Raw genomic sequence first — 15,460 nt, forward strand, 5'->3', positions numbered from 1 at the left:
CGCAGCGCATCTTAACACTCACGTGCAGGCGGATTCTCACGCGCATCAGAGGACTTTGCGTGAGTCACACTGATCGACGACTCGACCTCCATCATTGAATCCAACTGATTAATACTTACATCCTATAACGGGCATGGTATGTAGCACAACTCCTTACGCTACCGAAACAAACCAGCAGAGCCATCTCACAAACAGTATATTGCCTGTTGTGGCGGCATGCACTATTCAAAGTTGATGCACAGACTTGTACACTGCCAAAGGTCGATGGTGGCCTTGGACTCATTGACTTTCCCCGCAAAAGTGCGGCAATCCTGATTCACCGTATCGCCACTTTGCGTGAGATTGACCCAGGTGGGACAACAGCGGTGCTTTTCGACCGTTATCGCCCACAATCGGCGCGTGAACCAGTATGTTTGACACATATTACATTCCGGATGACGGCAGTCAAGGTCTATTACCTCAATCAAAGTTACGTCCTAACAGTGGCCACCGACAAGGCACGCACATCAAAGCGCCTTTACTAGGCGCTTCGAGAGCCAGCCCACACTACATAAATTGGAGGACAGACGACCATCGGTCATCTGGCACCAAGCTTGGGCTAATATCAACCACCCAGCCCTCCCCACAGAAGTTTCAGCGCTATGGTATCGCGTTGTAAACAATTTAATACCCACTAATCATCGCTTGGCGGCCATCCGCCTATGGCCCTCGGCTGCTTGCGGCCGATGTGGTGACGTAGACACCAGAGTGCATCGTCTCTTATGCCCTCACGTCACAGAAGTGTGGGACCTTGCACGTGTGCTATTAGCGCTGACCGGTGGGACTACACTGGACTATGTGCCAATCGACTGGTTCCTTACCCCTGATATTCAGACCAACCCCCGAAAACGACATAACGCAGTGGTGTGGCTCTTGGGGCACACCATTTTCACGATCTATGACCTTTGCCTCACCGATGCTGTCTCTTTCATGGACTACCTTTGGAGCCAGCATCGCCTGGCGGAATGTGACCGGAAATATACCATTACTTTTGCAAGATTTCTTAAAGTTGCAATGGTTCATGGTTATCAAAAGGTGGTCCAGGCTGAGTAAGGCACCTCGTATAAGAATTGCCTGAGTGTACCCCTGGATCTTTGTCACTCGGACTTTCAAACTACTCTTGACTTAACCATACCCCAGGTTTGATATTGGCCTTCTGGGCATCACTAGAGTAGACTGCTCTATGATACTGATAATATGGAAATTGGTAACATGGAAATTGTGTGAACGTTGTATGAAAAATTATTGGAAAATTGGAAAACACATAATCTATCTTAGGGGATTATTACTTCGTTAATTCTATGGGCTATGGGATTATCTCGCCAGTTTCGTTTGAGTGTGCTACCGTCGCTGTTTTTTTTTTTTTTGCCTTCATTTCTGTCTTTATTTATTTCTTTCTATTTAGTTTTTAACATCATCACTTGCCTCACACCTGCAGAGGGAAGTGTGTTTCTGAGGAGTGTGTCGTCGCCCCCTGAGGCATAGCAGAGTATGCCTCCGCTTTTATTTTCGGTTTATGGCAATAAGTCTTGCTGCTAACAACACCCTGCTTTACGTGCTGCGTCGACACTAGAGGATGGCGGCATTTTTGGAGAGGAAAAGGTAGGGCTATAGGGGAGGTAGGAGGGAAAAAAAGTGTAGTATCTGCTCTTATCAGCTTAATATCTGATACGTCCTGCATTGCACGACCAGAATATTAAACTCATTTTTGGCTTATGACGGAGTGCTAGGGGCTTGCTCCACCTCTGTCGCGGGTTGGCCCGGCATTGCAGTACCGCCGGGATCGGCCCACCTAAAATTAATTAAAACACAGCCTGAAATGGGTTAACATTCTGCAGTGATCAGATATTCCGCTGGTAGCAAAACTTGTCGTAGTTGTTGATGTGCGCAGTAGTTAGTTGCTTACACACCACGATTTCTTTTAATTAATTTAAAATTATCTTAAGAAATTTTTTTTTTTTTTGGTGTTAGCCAGACCGCACTTGCAGCCGCATTACGCTAGGCTGGTAATTTATGGTGGCACAGGACAGTGCCTTCGGATGCCTCGTTAGCGTCTCTTATGGTCCTATCGCAGATAATTTTAATAATATTTTTTGGAGTTATAACCTTAGCTCCTCGCGAACGTCGTCGTCGTCGTCGTCGTCGCCGCCGCACGCACGCAGAATACGTGGTACACACGCACACACACATATGCAGTAGGCGGTGGACGATGTAAGCACTCGGCTAGGTGTAGCTCGCGCCAGTATAGCTCGCGCCGGCCTGGCGCTGCTGTTGGGCGGCCTCACGGCTTCTCCACTGGCCTGGCAGCTAGCGGCGTTCAAATGGGAGTCGCAGTTTACTCCTCGACATGGAGGGTGGTACTGGGCTGTTGACGAGTGCTCTCGTATTTTGTCGTTCCCTCCGGCACTTGCCTTTGCGATGTTTTCGACGGTCGCCTGTTGCCATATCGGCCCGCACCACCATGTGTGACTCCCACATGTGGAGCGTACATGCTGCAAGCATTTAGGCCCTGACACTGCGGTTTTTCATCTCTGGCGGTACTCCGCAAGGATACCGCCCTTCGATTGTGCCATTCCAGCACTAATTGAAGTGCTAGATTTTCCGGCCTGTTAGGAGACCGCTCCTGCAAAATGTGCGAGGAGATTTTTGCTGGTTGCGAGCTACCCGCCGATTTTCTAGCTGTACGTATTGCCCTTAATCCAAAGGTCACAGTCGACTGTCGGGCTAGAGACTTACGTCCCATCACCGTTCTTAACACTGTTTATAAGTTGGTGGCACGAAGTGTGGCTTCACGTCTTAAACAGGTAATGAATAAGGTACTTTGTCCCACTCAATCATGTGGCGTTTCGAATCGAACCACCTTCACCGCTGCTTCTATATACCGTGATGCTGTCTTACTCACCCACCGCCGACGCTCGAACCCCGGCTGCAATTGATCGCTAGATTTCGCCGGTGCCTTCGATAGGGTCTCCCATCCTTACCTGCTGGCCGTTATGTCGCGGATGGGTTTCGGGGAGCACTTCATAAGAGTCATCCGGCACTTCTTGGATGGAGCAAATTCCACAATCATTGTGAACGGCTGCAGATCACGACCAATTCCCATCAGACGATCAGTTCGACAAGGGTGTCCCTTGTCAGTGTATTTTATCGCTTTGGACCCCGTGCTGCGTGACATCGGACGAATGGTCGATGGTGTTCCTTTCCCAGGCGTCACCTTCCGCAGTGCGGCATACGCGGATGGTGTAGGTGTGTTTGTAGCAAACGCCAGGGACATCGATTCAGTTCGCCGAGTCCTCCACGTTTATGAACGAGCATCCGGTGCCATGTTAAAAGTCAACAAAATGGTGCTAATCCCACTAGGACCACGATCATTGACCATCGAGCGCCCATGGTTCCGGATTGTAGGGGAACAACGTATCTTGGGTCTTGAGGTGACTGCCTGTCCGCAGCGCATCTTAACACTCACGTGCAGGCGGATTCTCACGCGCATCAGAGGACTTTGCGTGAGTCACACTGATCGACGACTCGACCTCCATCATTGAATCCAACTGATTAATACTTACATCCTATAACGGGCATGGTATGTAGCACAACTCCTTACGCTACCGAAACAAACCAGCAGAGCCATCTCACAAACAGTATATTGCCTGTTGTGGCGGCATGCACTATTCAAAGTTGATGCACAGACTTGTACACTGCCAAAGGTCGATGGTGGCCTTGGACTCATTGACTTTCCCCGCAAAAGTGCGGCAATCCTGATTCACCGTATCGCCACTTTGCGTGAGATTGACCCAGGTGGGACAACAGCGGTGCTTTTCGACCGTTATCGCCCACAATCGGCGCGTGAACCAGTATGTTTGACACATATTACATTCCGGATGACGGCAGTCAAGGTCTATTACCTCAATCAAAGTTACGTCCTAACAGTGGCCACCGACAAGGCACGCACATCAAAGCGCCTTTACTAGGCGCTTCGAGAGCCAGCCCACACTACATAAATTGGAGGACAGACGACCATCGGTCATCTGGCACCAAGCTTGGGCTAATATCAACCACCCAGCCCTCCCCACAGAAGTTTCAGCGCTATGGTATCGCGTTGTAAACAATTTAATACCCACTAATCATCGCTTGGCGGCCATCCGCCTATGGCCCTCGGCTGCTTGCGGCCGATGTGGTGACGTAGACACCAGAGTGCATCGTCTCTTATGCCCTCACGTCACAGAAGTGTGGGACCTTGCACGTGTGCTATTAGCGCTGACCGGTGGGACTACACTGGACTATGTGCCAATCGACTGGTTCCTTACCCCTGATATTCAGACCAACCCCCGAAAACGACATAACGCAGTGGTGTGGCTCTTGGGGCACACCATTTTCACGATCTATGACCTTTGCCTCACCGATGCTGTCTCTTTCATGGACTACCTTTGGAGCCAGCATCGCCTGGCGGAATGTGACCGGAAATATACCATTACTTTTGCAAGATTTCTTAAAGTTGCAATGGTTCATGGTTATCAAAAGGTGGTCCAGGCTGAGTAAGGCACCTCGTATAAGAATTGCCTGAGTGTACCCCTGGATCTTTGTCACTCGGACTTTCAAACTACTCTTGACTTAACCATACCCCAGGTTTGATATTGGCCTTCTGGGCATCACTAGAGTAGACTGCTCTATGATACTGATAATATGGAAATTGGTAACATGGAAATTGTGTGAACGTTGTATGAAAAATTATTGGAAAATTGGAAAACACATAATCTATCTTAGGGGATTATTACTTCGTTAATTCTATGGGCTATGGGATTATCTCGCCAGTTTCGTTTGAGTGTGCTACCGTCGCTGTTTTTTTTTTTTTGCCTTCATTTCTGTCTTTATTTATTTCTTTCTATTTAGTTTTTAACATCATCACTTGCCTCACACCTGCAGAGGGAAGTGTGTTTCTGAGGAGTGTGTCGTCGCCCCCTGAGGCATAGCAGAGTATGCCTCCGCTTTTATTTTCGGTTTATGGCAATAAGTCTTGCTGCTAACAACACCCTGCTTTACGTGCTGCGTCGACACTAGAGGATGGCGGCATTTTTGGAGAGGAAAAGGTAGGGCTATAGGGGAGGTAGGAGGGAAAAAAAGTGTAGTATCTGCTCTTATCAGCTTAATATCTGATACGTCCTGCATTGCACGACCAGAATATTAAACTCATTTTTGGCTTATGACGGAGTGCTAGGGGCTTGCTCCACCTCTGTCGCGGGTTGGCCCGGCATTGCAGTACCGTCGGGATCGGCCCACCTAAAATTAATTAAAACACAGCCTGAAATGGGTTAACATTCTGCAGTGATCAGATATTCCGCTGGTAGCAAAACTTGTCGTAGTTGTTGATGTGCCTAGTAGTTAGTTGCTTACACACCACGATTTCTTTTAATTAATTTAAAATTATCTTAAGAATTTTTTTTTTGGTGTTAGCCAGACCGCACTTGCAGCCGCATTACGCTAGGCTGGTAATTTATGGTGGCACAGGACAGTGCCTTCGGATGCCTCGTTAGCGTCTCTTATGGTCCTATCGCAGATAATTTTAATAATATTTTTTGGAGTTATAACCTTAGCTCCTCGCGAACGTCGTCGTCGTCGTCGTCGTCGTCGTCGTCGCCGCCGCCGCCGCCGCACGCACGCAGAATACGTGGTACACACGCACACACACATATGCAGTAGGCGGTGGACGATGTAAGCACTCGGCTAGGTGTAGCTCGCGCCAGTATAGCTCGCGCCGGCCTGGCGCTGCTGTGGGGCGGCCTCACGGCTTCTCCACTGGCCTGGCAGCTAGCGGCGTTCAAATGGGAGTCGCAGTTTACTCCTCGACATGGAGGGTGGTACTGGGCTGTTGACGAGTGCTCTCGTATTTTGTCGTTCCCTCCGGCACTTGCCTTTGCGATGTTTTCGACGGTCGCCTGTTGCCATATCGGCCCGCACCACCATGTGTGACTCCCACATGTGGAGCGTACATGCTGCAAGCATTTAGGCCCTGACACTGCGGTTTTTCCATCTCTGGCGGTACTCCGCAAGGATACCGCCCTTCGATTGTGCCATTCCAGCACTAATTGAAGTGCTAGATGTTCCGGCCTGTTAGGGGACCGCTCCTGCAAAATGTGCGAGGAGATTTTTGCTGGTTGCGAGCTACCCGCCGATTTTCTAGCTGTACGTATTGCCCTTAATCCAAAGGTCACAGTCGACTGTCGGGCTAGAGACGTACGTCCCATCACCGTTCTTAACACTGTTTATAAGTTGGTGGCACGAAGTGTGGCTTCACGTCTTAAACAGGTAATGAATAAGGTACTTTGTCCCACTCAATCATGTGGCGTTTCGAATCGAACCACCTTCACCGCTGCTTCTATATACCGTGATGCTGTCTTACTCACCCACCGCCGACGCTCGAACCCCGGCTGCAATTGATCCCTAGATTTCGCCGGTGCCTTCGATAGGGTCTCCCATCCTTACCTGCTGGCCGTTATGTCGCGGATGGGTTTCGGGGAGCACTTCATAAGAGTCATCCGGCACTTCTTGGATGGAGCAAATTCCACAATCATTGTGAACGGCTGCAGATCACGACCAATTCCCATCAGACGATCAGTTCGACAAGGGTGTCCCTTGTCAGTGTATTTTATCGCTTTGGACCCCGTGCTGCGTGACATCGGACGAATGGTCGATGGTGTTCCTTTCCCAGGCGTCACCTTCCGCAGTGCGGCATACGCGGATGGTGTAGGTGTGTTTGTAGCAAACGCCAGGGACATCGATTCAGTTCGCCGAGTCCTCCACGTTTATGAACGAGCATCCGGTGCCATGTTAAAAGTCAACAAAATGGTGCTAATCCCACTAGGACCACGATCATTGACCATCGAGCGCCCATGGTTCCGGATTGTAGGGGAACAACGTATCTTGGGTCTTGAGGTGACTGCCTGTCCGCAGCGCATCTTAACACTCACGTGCAGGCGGATTCTCACGCGCATCAGAGGACTTTGCGTGAGTCACACTGATCGACGACTCGACCTCCATCATTGAATCCAACTGATTAATACTTACATCCTATAACGGGCATGGTATGTAGCACAACTCCTTACGCTACCGAAACAAACCAGCAGAGCCATCTCACAAACAGTATATTGCCTGTTGTGGCGGCATGCACTATTCAAAGTTGATGCACAGACTTGTACACTGCCAAAGGTCGATGGTGGCCTTGGACTCATTGACTTTCCCCGCAAAAGTGCGGCAATCCTGATTCACCGTATCGCCACTTTGCGTGAGATTGACCCAGGTGGGACAACAGCGGTGCTTTTCGACCGTTATCGCCCACAATCGGCGCGTGAACCAGTATGTTTGACACATATTACATTCCGGATGACGGCAGTCAAGGTCTATTACCTCAATCAAAGTTACGTCCTAACAGTGGCCACCGACAAGGCACGCACATCAAAGCGCCTTTACTAGGCGCTTCGAGAGCCAGCCCACACTACATAAATTGGAGGACAGACGACCATCGGTCATCTGGCACCAAGCTTGGGCTAATATCAACCACCCAGCCCTCCCCACAGAAGTTTCAGCGCTATGGTATCGCGTTGTAAACAATTTAATACCCACTAATCATCGCTTGGCGGCCATCCGCCTATGGCCCTCGGCTGCTTGCGGCCGATGTGGTGACGTAGACACCAGAGTGCATCGTCTCTTATGCCCTCACGTCACAGAAGTGTGGGACCTTGCACGTGTGCTATTAGCGCTGACCGGTGGGACTACACTGGACTATGTGCCAATCGACTGGTTCCTTACCCCTGATATTCAGACCAACCCCCGAAAACGACATAACGCAGTGGTGTGGCTCTTGGGGCACACCATTTTCACGATCTATGACCTTTGCCTCACCGATGCTGTCTCTTTCATGGACTACCTTTGGAGCCAGCATCGCCTGGCGGAATGTGACCGGAAATATACCATTACTTTTGCAAGATTTCTTAAAGTTGCAATGGTTCATGGTTATCAAAAGGTGGTCCAGGCTGAGTAAGGCACCTCGTATAAGAATTGCCTGAGTGTACCCCTGGATCTTTGTCACTCGGACTTTCAAACTACTCTTGACTTAACCATACCCCAGGTTTGATATTGGCCTTCTGGGCATCACTAGAGTAGACTGCTCTATGATACTGATAATATGGAAATTGGTAACATGGAAATTGTGTGAACGTTGTATGAAAAATTATTGGAAAATTGGAAAACACATAATCTATCTTAGGGGATTATTACTTCGTTAATTCTATGGGCTATGGGATTATCTCGCCAGTTTCGTTTGAGTGTGCTACCGTCGCTGTTTTTTTTTTTTTGCCTTCATTTCTGTCTTTATTTATTTCTTTCTATTTAGTTTTTAACATCATCACTTGCCTCACACCTGCAGAGGGAAGTGTGTTTCTGAGGAGTGTGTCGTCGCCCCCTGAGGCATAGCAGAGTATGCCTCCGCTTTTATTTTCGGTTTATGGCAATAAGTCTTGCTGCTAACAACACCCTGCTTTACGTGCTGCGTCGACACTAGAGGATGGCGGCATTTTTGGAGAGGAAAAGGTAGGGCTATAGGGGAGGTAGGAGGGAAAAAAAGTGTAGTATCTGCTCTTATCAGCTTAATATCTGATACGTCCTGCATTGCACGACCAGAATATTAAACTCATTTTTGGCTTATGACGGAGTGCTAGGGGCTTGCTCCACCTCTGTCGCGGGTTGGCCCGGCATTGCAGTACCGTCGGGATCGGCCCACCTAAAATTAATTAAAACACAGCCTGAAATGGGTTAACATTCTGCAGTGATCAGATATTCCGCTGGTAGCAAAACTTGTCGTAGTTGTTGATGTGCCTAGTAGTTAGTTGCTTACACACCACGATTTCTTTTAATTAATTTAAAATTATCTTAAGAATTTTTTTTTTGGTGTTAGCCAGACCGCACTTGCAGCCGCATTACGCTAGGCTGGTAATTTATGGTGGCACAGGACAGTGCCTTCGGATGACTCGTTAGCGTCTCTTATGGTCCTATCGCAGATAATTTTAATAATATTTTTTGGAGTTATAACCTTAGCTCCTCGCGAACGTCGTCGTCGTCGTCGTCGTCGTCGTCGTCGTCGTCGCCGCCGCCGCCGCCGCCGCACGCACGCAGAATACGTGGTACACACGCACACACACATATGCAGTAGGCGGTGGACGATGTAAGCACTCGGCTAGGTGTAGCTCGCGCCAGTATAGCTCGCGCCGGCCTGGCGCTGCTGTGGGGCGGCCTCACGGCTTCTCCACTGGCCTGGCAGCTAGCGGCGTTCAAATGGGAGTCGCAGTTTACTCCTCGACATGGAGGGTGGTACTGGGCTGTTGACGAGTGCTCTCGTATTTTGTCGTTCCCTCCGGCACTTGCCTTTGCGATGTTTTCGACGGTCGCCTGTTGCCATATCGGCCCGCACCACCATGTGTGACTCCCACATGTGGAGCGTACATGCTGCAAGCATTTAGGCCCTGACACTGCGGTTTTTCCATCTCTGGCGGTACTCCGCAAGGATACCGCCCTTCGATTGTGCCATTCCAGCACTAATTGAAGTGCTAGATGTTCCGGCCTGTTAGGGGACCGCTCCTGCAAAATGTGCGAGGAGATTTTTGCTGGTTGCGAGCTACCCGCCGATTTTCTAGCTGTACGTATTGCCCTTAATCCAAAGGTCACAGTCGACTGTCGGGCTAGAGACGTACGTCCCATCACCGTTCTTAACACTGTTTATAAGTTGGTGGCACGAAGTGTGGCTTCACGTCTTAAACAGGTAATGAATAAGGTACTTTGTCCCACTCAATCATGTGGCGTTTCGAATCGAACCACCTTCACCGCTGCTTCTATATACCGTGATGCTGTCTTACTCACCCACCGCCGACGCTCGAACCCCGGCTGCAATTGATCCCTAGATTTCGCCGGTGCCTTCGATAGGGTCTCCCATCCTTACCTGCTGGCCGTTATGTCGCGGATGGGTTTCGGGGAGCACTTCATAAGAGTCATCCGGCACTTCTTGGATGGAGCAAATTCCACAATCATTGTGAACGGCTGCAGATCACGACCAATTCCCATCAGACGATCAGTTCGACAAGGGTGTCCCTTGTCAGTGTATTTTATCGCTTTGGACCCCGTGCTGCGTGACATCGGACGAATGGTCGATGGTGTTCCTTTCCCAGGCGTCACCTTCCGCAGTGCGGCATACGCGGATGGTGTAGGTGTGTTTGTAGCAAACGCCAGGGACATCGATTCAGTTCGCCGAGTCCTCCACGTTTATGAACGAGCATCCGGTGCCATGTTAAAAGTCAACAAAATGGTGCTAATCCCACTAGGACACGCGATCATTGACCATCGAGCGCCCATGGTTCCGGATTGTAGGGGAACAACGTATCTTGGGTCTTGAGGTGACTGCCTGTCCGCAGCGCATCTTAACACTCACGTGCAGGCGGATTCTCACGCGCATCAGAGGACTTTGCGTGAGTCACACTGATCGACGACTCGACCTCCATCATTGAATCCAACTGATTAATACTTACATCCTATAACGGGCATGGTATGTAGCACAACTCCTTACGCTACCGAAACAAACCAGCAGAGCCATCTCACAAACAGTATATTGCCTGTTGTGGCGGCATGCACTATTCAAAGTTGATGCACAGACTTGTACACTGCCAAAGGTCGATGGTGGCCTTGGACTCATTGACTTTCCCCGCAAAAGTGCGGCAATCCTGATTCACCGTATCGCCACTTTGCGTGAGATTGACCCAGGTGGGACAACAGCGGTGCTTTTCGACCGTTATCGCCCACAATCGGCGCGTGAACCAGTATGTTTGACACATATTACATTCCGGATGACGGCAGTCAAGGTCTATTACCTCAATCAAAGTTACGTCCTAACAGTGGCCACCGACAAGGCACGCACATCAAAGCGCCTTTACTAGGCGCTTCGAGAGCCAGCCCACACCACATAAATTGGAGGACAGACGACCATCGGTCATCTGGCACCAAGCTTGGGCTAATATCAACCACCCAGCCCTCCCCACAGAAGTTTCAGCGCTATGGTATCGCGTTGTAAACAATTTAATACCCACTAATCATCGCTTGGCGGCCATCCGCCTATGGCCCTCGGCTGCTTGCGGCCGATGTGGTGACGTAGACACCAGAGAGCATCGTCTCTTATGCCCTCACGTCACAGAAGTGTGGGACCTTGCACGTGTGCTATTAGCGCTGATCGGTGGGACTACACTGGACTATGTGCCAATCGACTGGTTCCTTACGCCTGATATTCAGACCAACCCCCGAAAACGACATAACGCAGTGGTGTGGCTCTTGGGCCACACCATTTTCACGATCTATGACCTTTGCCTCACCGATGCTGTCTCTTTCATGGACTACCTTTGGAGCCAGCATCGCCTGGCGGAATGTGACCGGAAATATACCATTACTTTTGCAAGATTTCTTAAAGTTGCAATGGTTCATGGTTATCAAAAGGTGGTCCAGGCTGAGTAAGGCACCTCGTATAAGAATTGCCTGAGTGTACCCCTGGATCTTTGTCACTCGGACTTTCAAACTACTCTTGACTTAACCATACCCCAGGTTTGATATTGGCCTTCTGGGCATCACTAGAGTAGACTGCTCTATGATACTGATAATATGGAAATTGGTAACATGGAAATTGTGTGAACGTTGTATGAAAAATTATTGGAAAATTGGAAAACACATAATCTATCTTAGGGGATTATTACTTCGTTAATTCTATGGGCTATGGGATTATCTCGCCAGTTTCGTTTGAGTGTGCTACCGTCGCTGTTTTTTTTTTTTTGCCTTCATTTCTGTCTTTATTTATTTCTTTCTATTTAGTTTTTAACATCATCACTTGCCTCACACCTGCAGAGGGAAGTGTGTTTCTGAGGAGTGTGTCGTCGCCCCCTGAGGCATAGCAGAGTATGCCTCCGCTTTTATTTTCGGTTTATGGCAATAAGTCTTGCTGCTAACAACACCCTGCTTTACGTGCTGCGTCGACACTAGAGGATGGCGGCATTTTTGGAGAGGAAAAGGTAGGGCTATAGGGGAGGTAGGAGGGAAAAAAAGTGTAGTATCTGCTCTTATCAGCTTAATATCTGATACGTCCTGCATTGCACGACCAGAATATTAAACTCATTTTTGGCTTATGACGGAGTGCTAGGGGCTTGCTCCACCTCTGTCGCGGGTTGGCCCGGCATTGCAGTACCGTCGGGATCGGCCCACCTAAAATTAATTAAAACACAGCCTGAAATGGGTTAACATTCTGCAGTGATCAGATATTCCGCTGGTAGCAAAACTTGTCGTAGTTGTTGATGTGCCCAGTAGTTAGTTGCTTACACACCACGATTTCTTTTAATTAATTTAAAATTATCTTAAGAAATTTTTTTTTTTTTGGTGTTAGCCAGACCGCACTTGCAGCCGCATTACGCTAGGCTGGTAATTTATGGTGGCACAGGACAGTGCCTTCGGATGCCTCGTTAGCGTCTCTTATGGTCCTATCGCAGATAATTTTAATAATATTTTTTGGAGTTATAACCTTAGCTCCTCGCGAACGTCGTCGTCGTCGTCGTCGCCGCCGCACGCACGCAGAATACGTGGTACACACGCACACACACATATGCAGTAGGCGGTGGACGATGTAAGCACTCGGCTAGGTGTAGCTCGCGCCAGTATAGCTCGCGCCGGCCTGGCGCTGCTGTGGGGCGGCCTCACGGCTTCTCCACTGGCCTGGCAGCTAGCGGCGTTCAAATGGGAGTCGCAGTTTACTCCTCGACATGGAGGGTGGTACTGGGCTGTTGACGAGTGCTCTCGTATTTTGTCGTTCCCTCCGGCACTTGCCTTTGCGATGTTTTCGACGGTCGCCTGTTGCCATATCGGCCCGCACCACCATGTGTGACTCCCACATGTGGAGCGTACATGCTGCAAGCATTTAGGCCGTGACACTGCGGTTTTTCATCTCTGGCGGTACTCCGCAAGGATACCGCCCTTCGATTGTGCCATTCCAGCACTAATTGAAGTGCTAGATTTTCCGGCCTGTTAGGAGACCGCTCCTGCAAAATGTGCGAGGAGATTTTTGCTGGTTGCGAGCTACCCGCCGATTTTCTAGCTGTACGTATTGCCCTTAATCCAAAGGTCACAGTCGACTGTCGGGCTAGAGACGTACGTCCCATCACCGTTCTTAACACTGTTTCTAAGTTGGTGGCACGAAGTGTGGCTTCACGTCTTAAACAGGTAATGAATAAGGTACTTTGTCCCACTCAATCATGTGGCGTTTCGAATCGAACCACCTTCACCGCTGCTTCTATATACCGTGATGCTGTCTTACTCACCCACCGCCGACGCTCGAACCCCGGCTGCAATTGATCCCTAGATTTCGCCGGTGGCTTCGATAGGGTCTCCCATCCTTACCTGCTGGCCGTTATGTCGCGGATGGGTTTCGGGGAGCACTTCATAAGAGTCATCCGGCACTTCTTGGATGGAGCAAATTCCACAATCATTGTGAACGGCTGCAGATCACGACCAATTCCCATCAGACGATCAGTTCGACAAGGGTGTCCCTTGTCAGTGTATTTTATCGCTTTGGACCCCGTGCTGCGTGACATCGGACAAATGGTCGATGGTGTTCCTTTCCCAGGCGTCACCTTCCGCAGTGCGGCATACGCGGATGGTGTAGGTGTGTTTGTAGCAAACGCCAGGGACATCGATTCAGTTCGCCGAGTCCTCCACGTTTATGAACGAGCATCCGGTGCCATGTTAAAAGTCAACAAAATGGTGCTAATCCCACTAGGACCACGATCATTGACCATCGAGCGCCCATGGTTCCGGATTGTAGGGGAACAACGTATCTTGGGTCTTGAGGTGACTGCCTGTCCGCAGCGCATCTTAACACTCACGTGCAGGCGGATTCTCACGCGCATCAGAGGACTTTGCGTGAGTCACACTGATCGACGACTCGACCTCCATCATTGAATCCAACTGATTAATACTTACATCCTATAACGGGCATGGTATGTAGCACAACTCCTTACGCTACCGAAACAAACCAGCAGAGCCATCTCACAAACAGTATATTGCCTGTTGTGGCGGCATGCACTATTCAAAGTTGATGCACAGACTTGTACACTGCCAAAGGTCGATGGTGGCCTTGGACTCATTGACTTTCCCCGCAAATGTGCGGCAATCTTGATTCACCGTATCGCCACTTTGCGTGAGATTGACCCAGGTGGGACAACAGCGGTGCTTTTCGACCGTTATCGCCCACAATCGGCGCGTGAACCAGTATGTTTGACACATATTACATTCCGGATGACGGCAGTCAAGGTCTATTACCTCAATCAAAGTTACGTCCTAACAGTGGCCACCGACAAGACACGCACATCAAAGCGCCTTTACTAGGCGCTTCGAGAGCCAGCCCACACCACACAAATTGGAGGACAGACGACCATCGGTCATCTGGCACCAAGCTTGGGCTAATATCAACCACCCAGCCCTCCCCACAGAAGTTTCAGCGCTATGGTATCGCGTTGTAAACAATTTAATACCCACTAATCATCGCTTGGCGGCCATCCGCCTATTGCCCTCGGCTGCTTGCGGCCGATGTGGTGACGTAGACACCAGAGAGCATCGTCTCTTATGCCCTCACGTCACAGAAGTGTGGGACCTTGCACGTGTGCTATTAGCGCTGATCGGTGGGACTACACTGGACTATGTGCCAATCGACTGGTTCCTTACGCCTGATATTCAGACCAACCCCCGAAAACGACATAACGCAGTGGTGTGGCTCTTGGGCCACACCATTTTCACGATCTATGACCTTTGCCTCACCGATGCTGTCTCTTTCATGGACTACCTTTGGAGCCAGCATCGCCTGGCGGAATGTGACCGGAAATATACCATTACTTTTGCAAGATTTCTTAAAGTTGCAATGGTTCATGGTTATCAAAAGGTGGTCCAGGCTGAGTAAGGCACCTCGTATAAGAATTGCCTGAGTGTACCCCTGGATCTTTGTCACTCGGACTTTCAAACTACTCTTGACTTAACCATACCCCAGGTTTGATATTGGCCTTCTGGGCATCACTAGAGTAGACTGCTCTATGATACTGATAATATGGAAATTGGTAACATGGAAATTGTGTGAACGTTGTATGAAAAATTATTGGAAAATTGGAAAACACATAATCTATCTTAGGGGATTATTACTTCGTTAGTTCTATGGGCTATGGGATTATCTCGCCAGTTTCGTTTGAGTGTGCTACCGTCGCTGTTTTTTTTTTTTTTTGCCTTCATTTCTGTCTTTATTTATTTCTTTCTATTTAGTTTTTAACATCATCACTTGCCTCACACCTGCAGAGGGAAGTGTGTTTCTGAG

The 15,460-nt window shown here is 49.4% G+C and overlaps 4 pseudogenes; all 4 read left to right on the plus strand.

Moving 5' to 3' along the window:
* Positions 1 to 1,623: 1,623 nt before the first annotated feature.
* Positions 1,624 to 1,836, plus strand: LOC126421728 (U2 spliceosomal RNA; annotated as a pseudogene).
* Positions 1,837 to 5,105: 3,269 nt separating this feature from the next.
* LOC126422480 (U2 spliceosomal RNA) lies at positions 5,106 to 5,318 on the plus strand (annotated as a pseudogene).
* Positions 5,319 to 8,601: 3,283 nt separating this feature from the next.
* Positions 8,602 to 8,814, plus strand: LOC126422502 (U2 spliceosomal RNA; annotated as a pseudogene).
* A 3,293-nt stretch (positions 8,815 to 12,107) lies between these two features.
* LOC126422513 (U2 spliceosomal RNA) lies at positions 12,108 to 12,320 on the plus strand (annotated as a pseudogene).
* The last annotated feature ends 3,140 nt before the right edge of the window (positions 12,321 to 15,460 follow it).

Source organism: Schistocerca serialis, chromosome 1 (assembly GCF_023864345.2).
Source record: "Schistocerca serialis cubense isolate TAMUIC-IGC-003099 chromosome 1, iqSchSeri2.2, whole genome shotgun sequence".
In the NCBI taxonomy this organism is placed as follows: Eukaryota; Metazoa; Arthropoda; class Insecta; order Orthoptera; family Acrididae; genus Schistocerca; species Schistocerca serialis.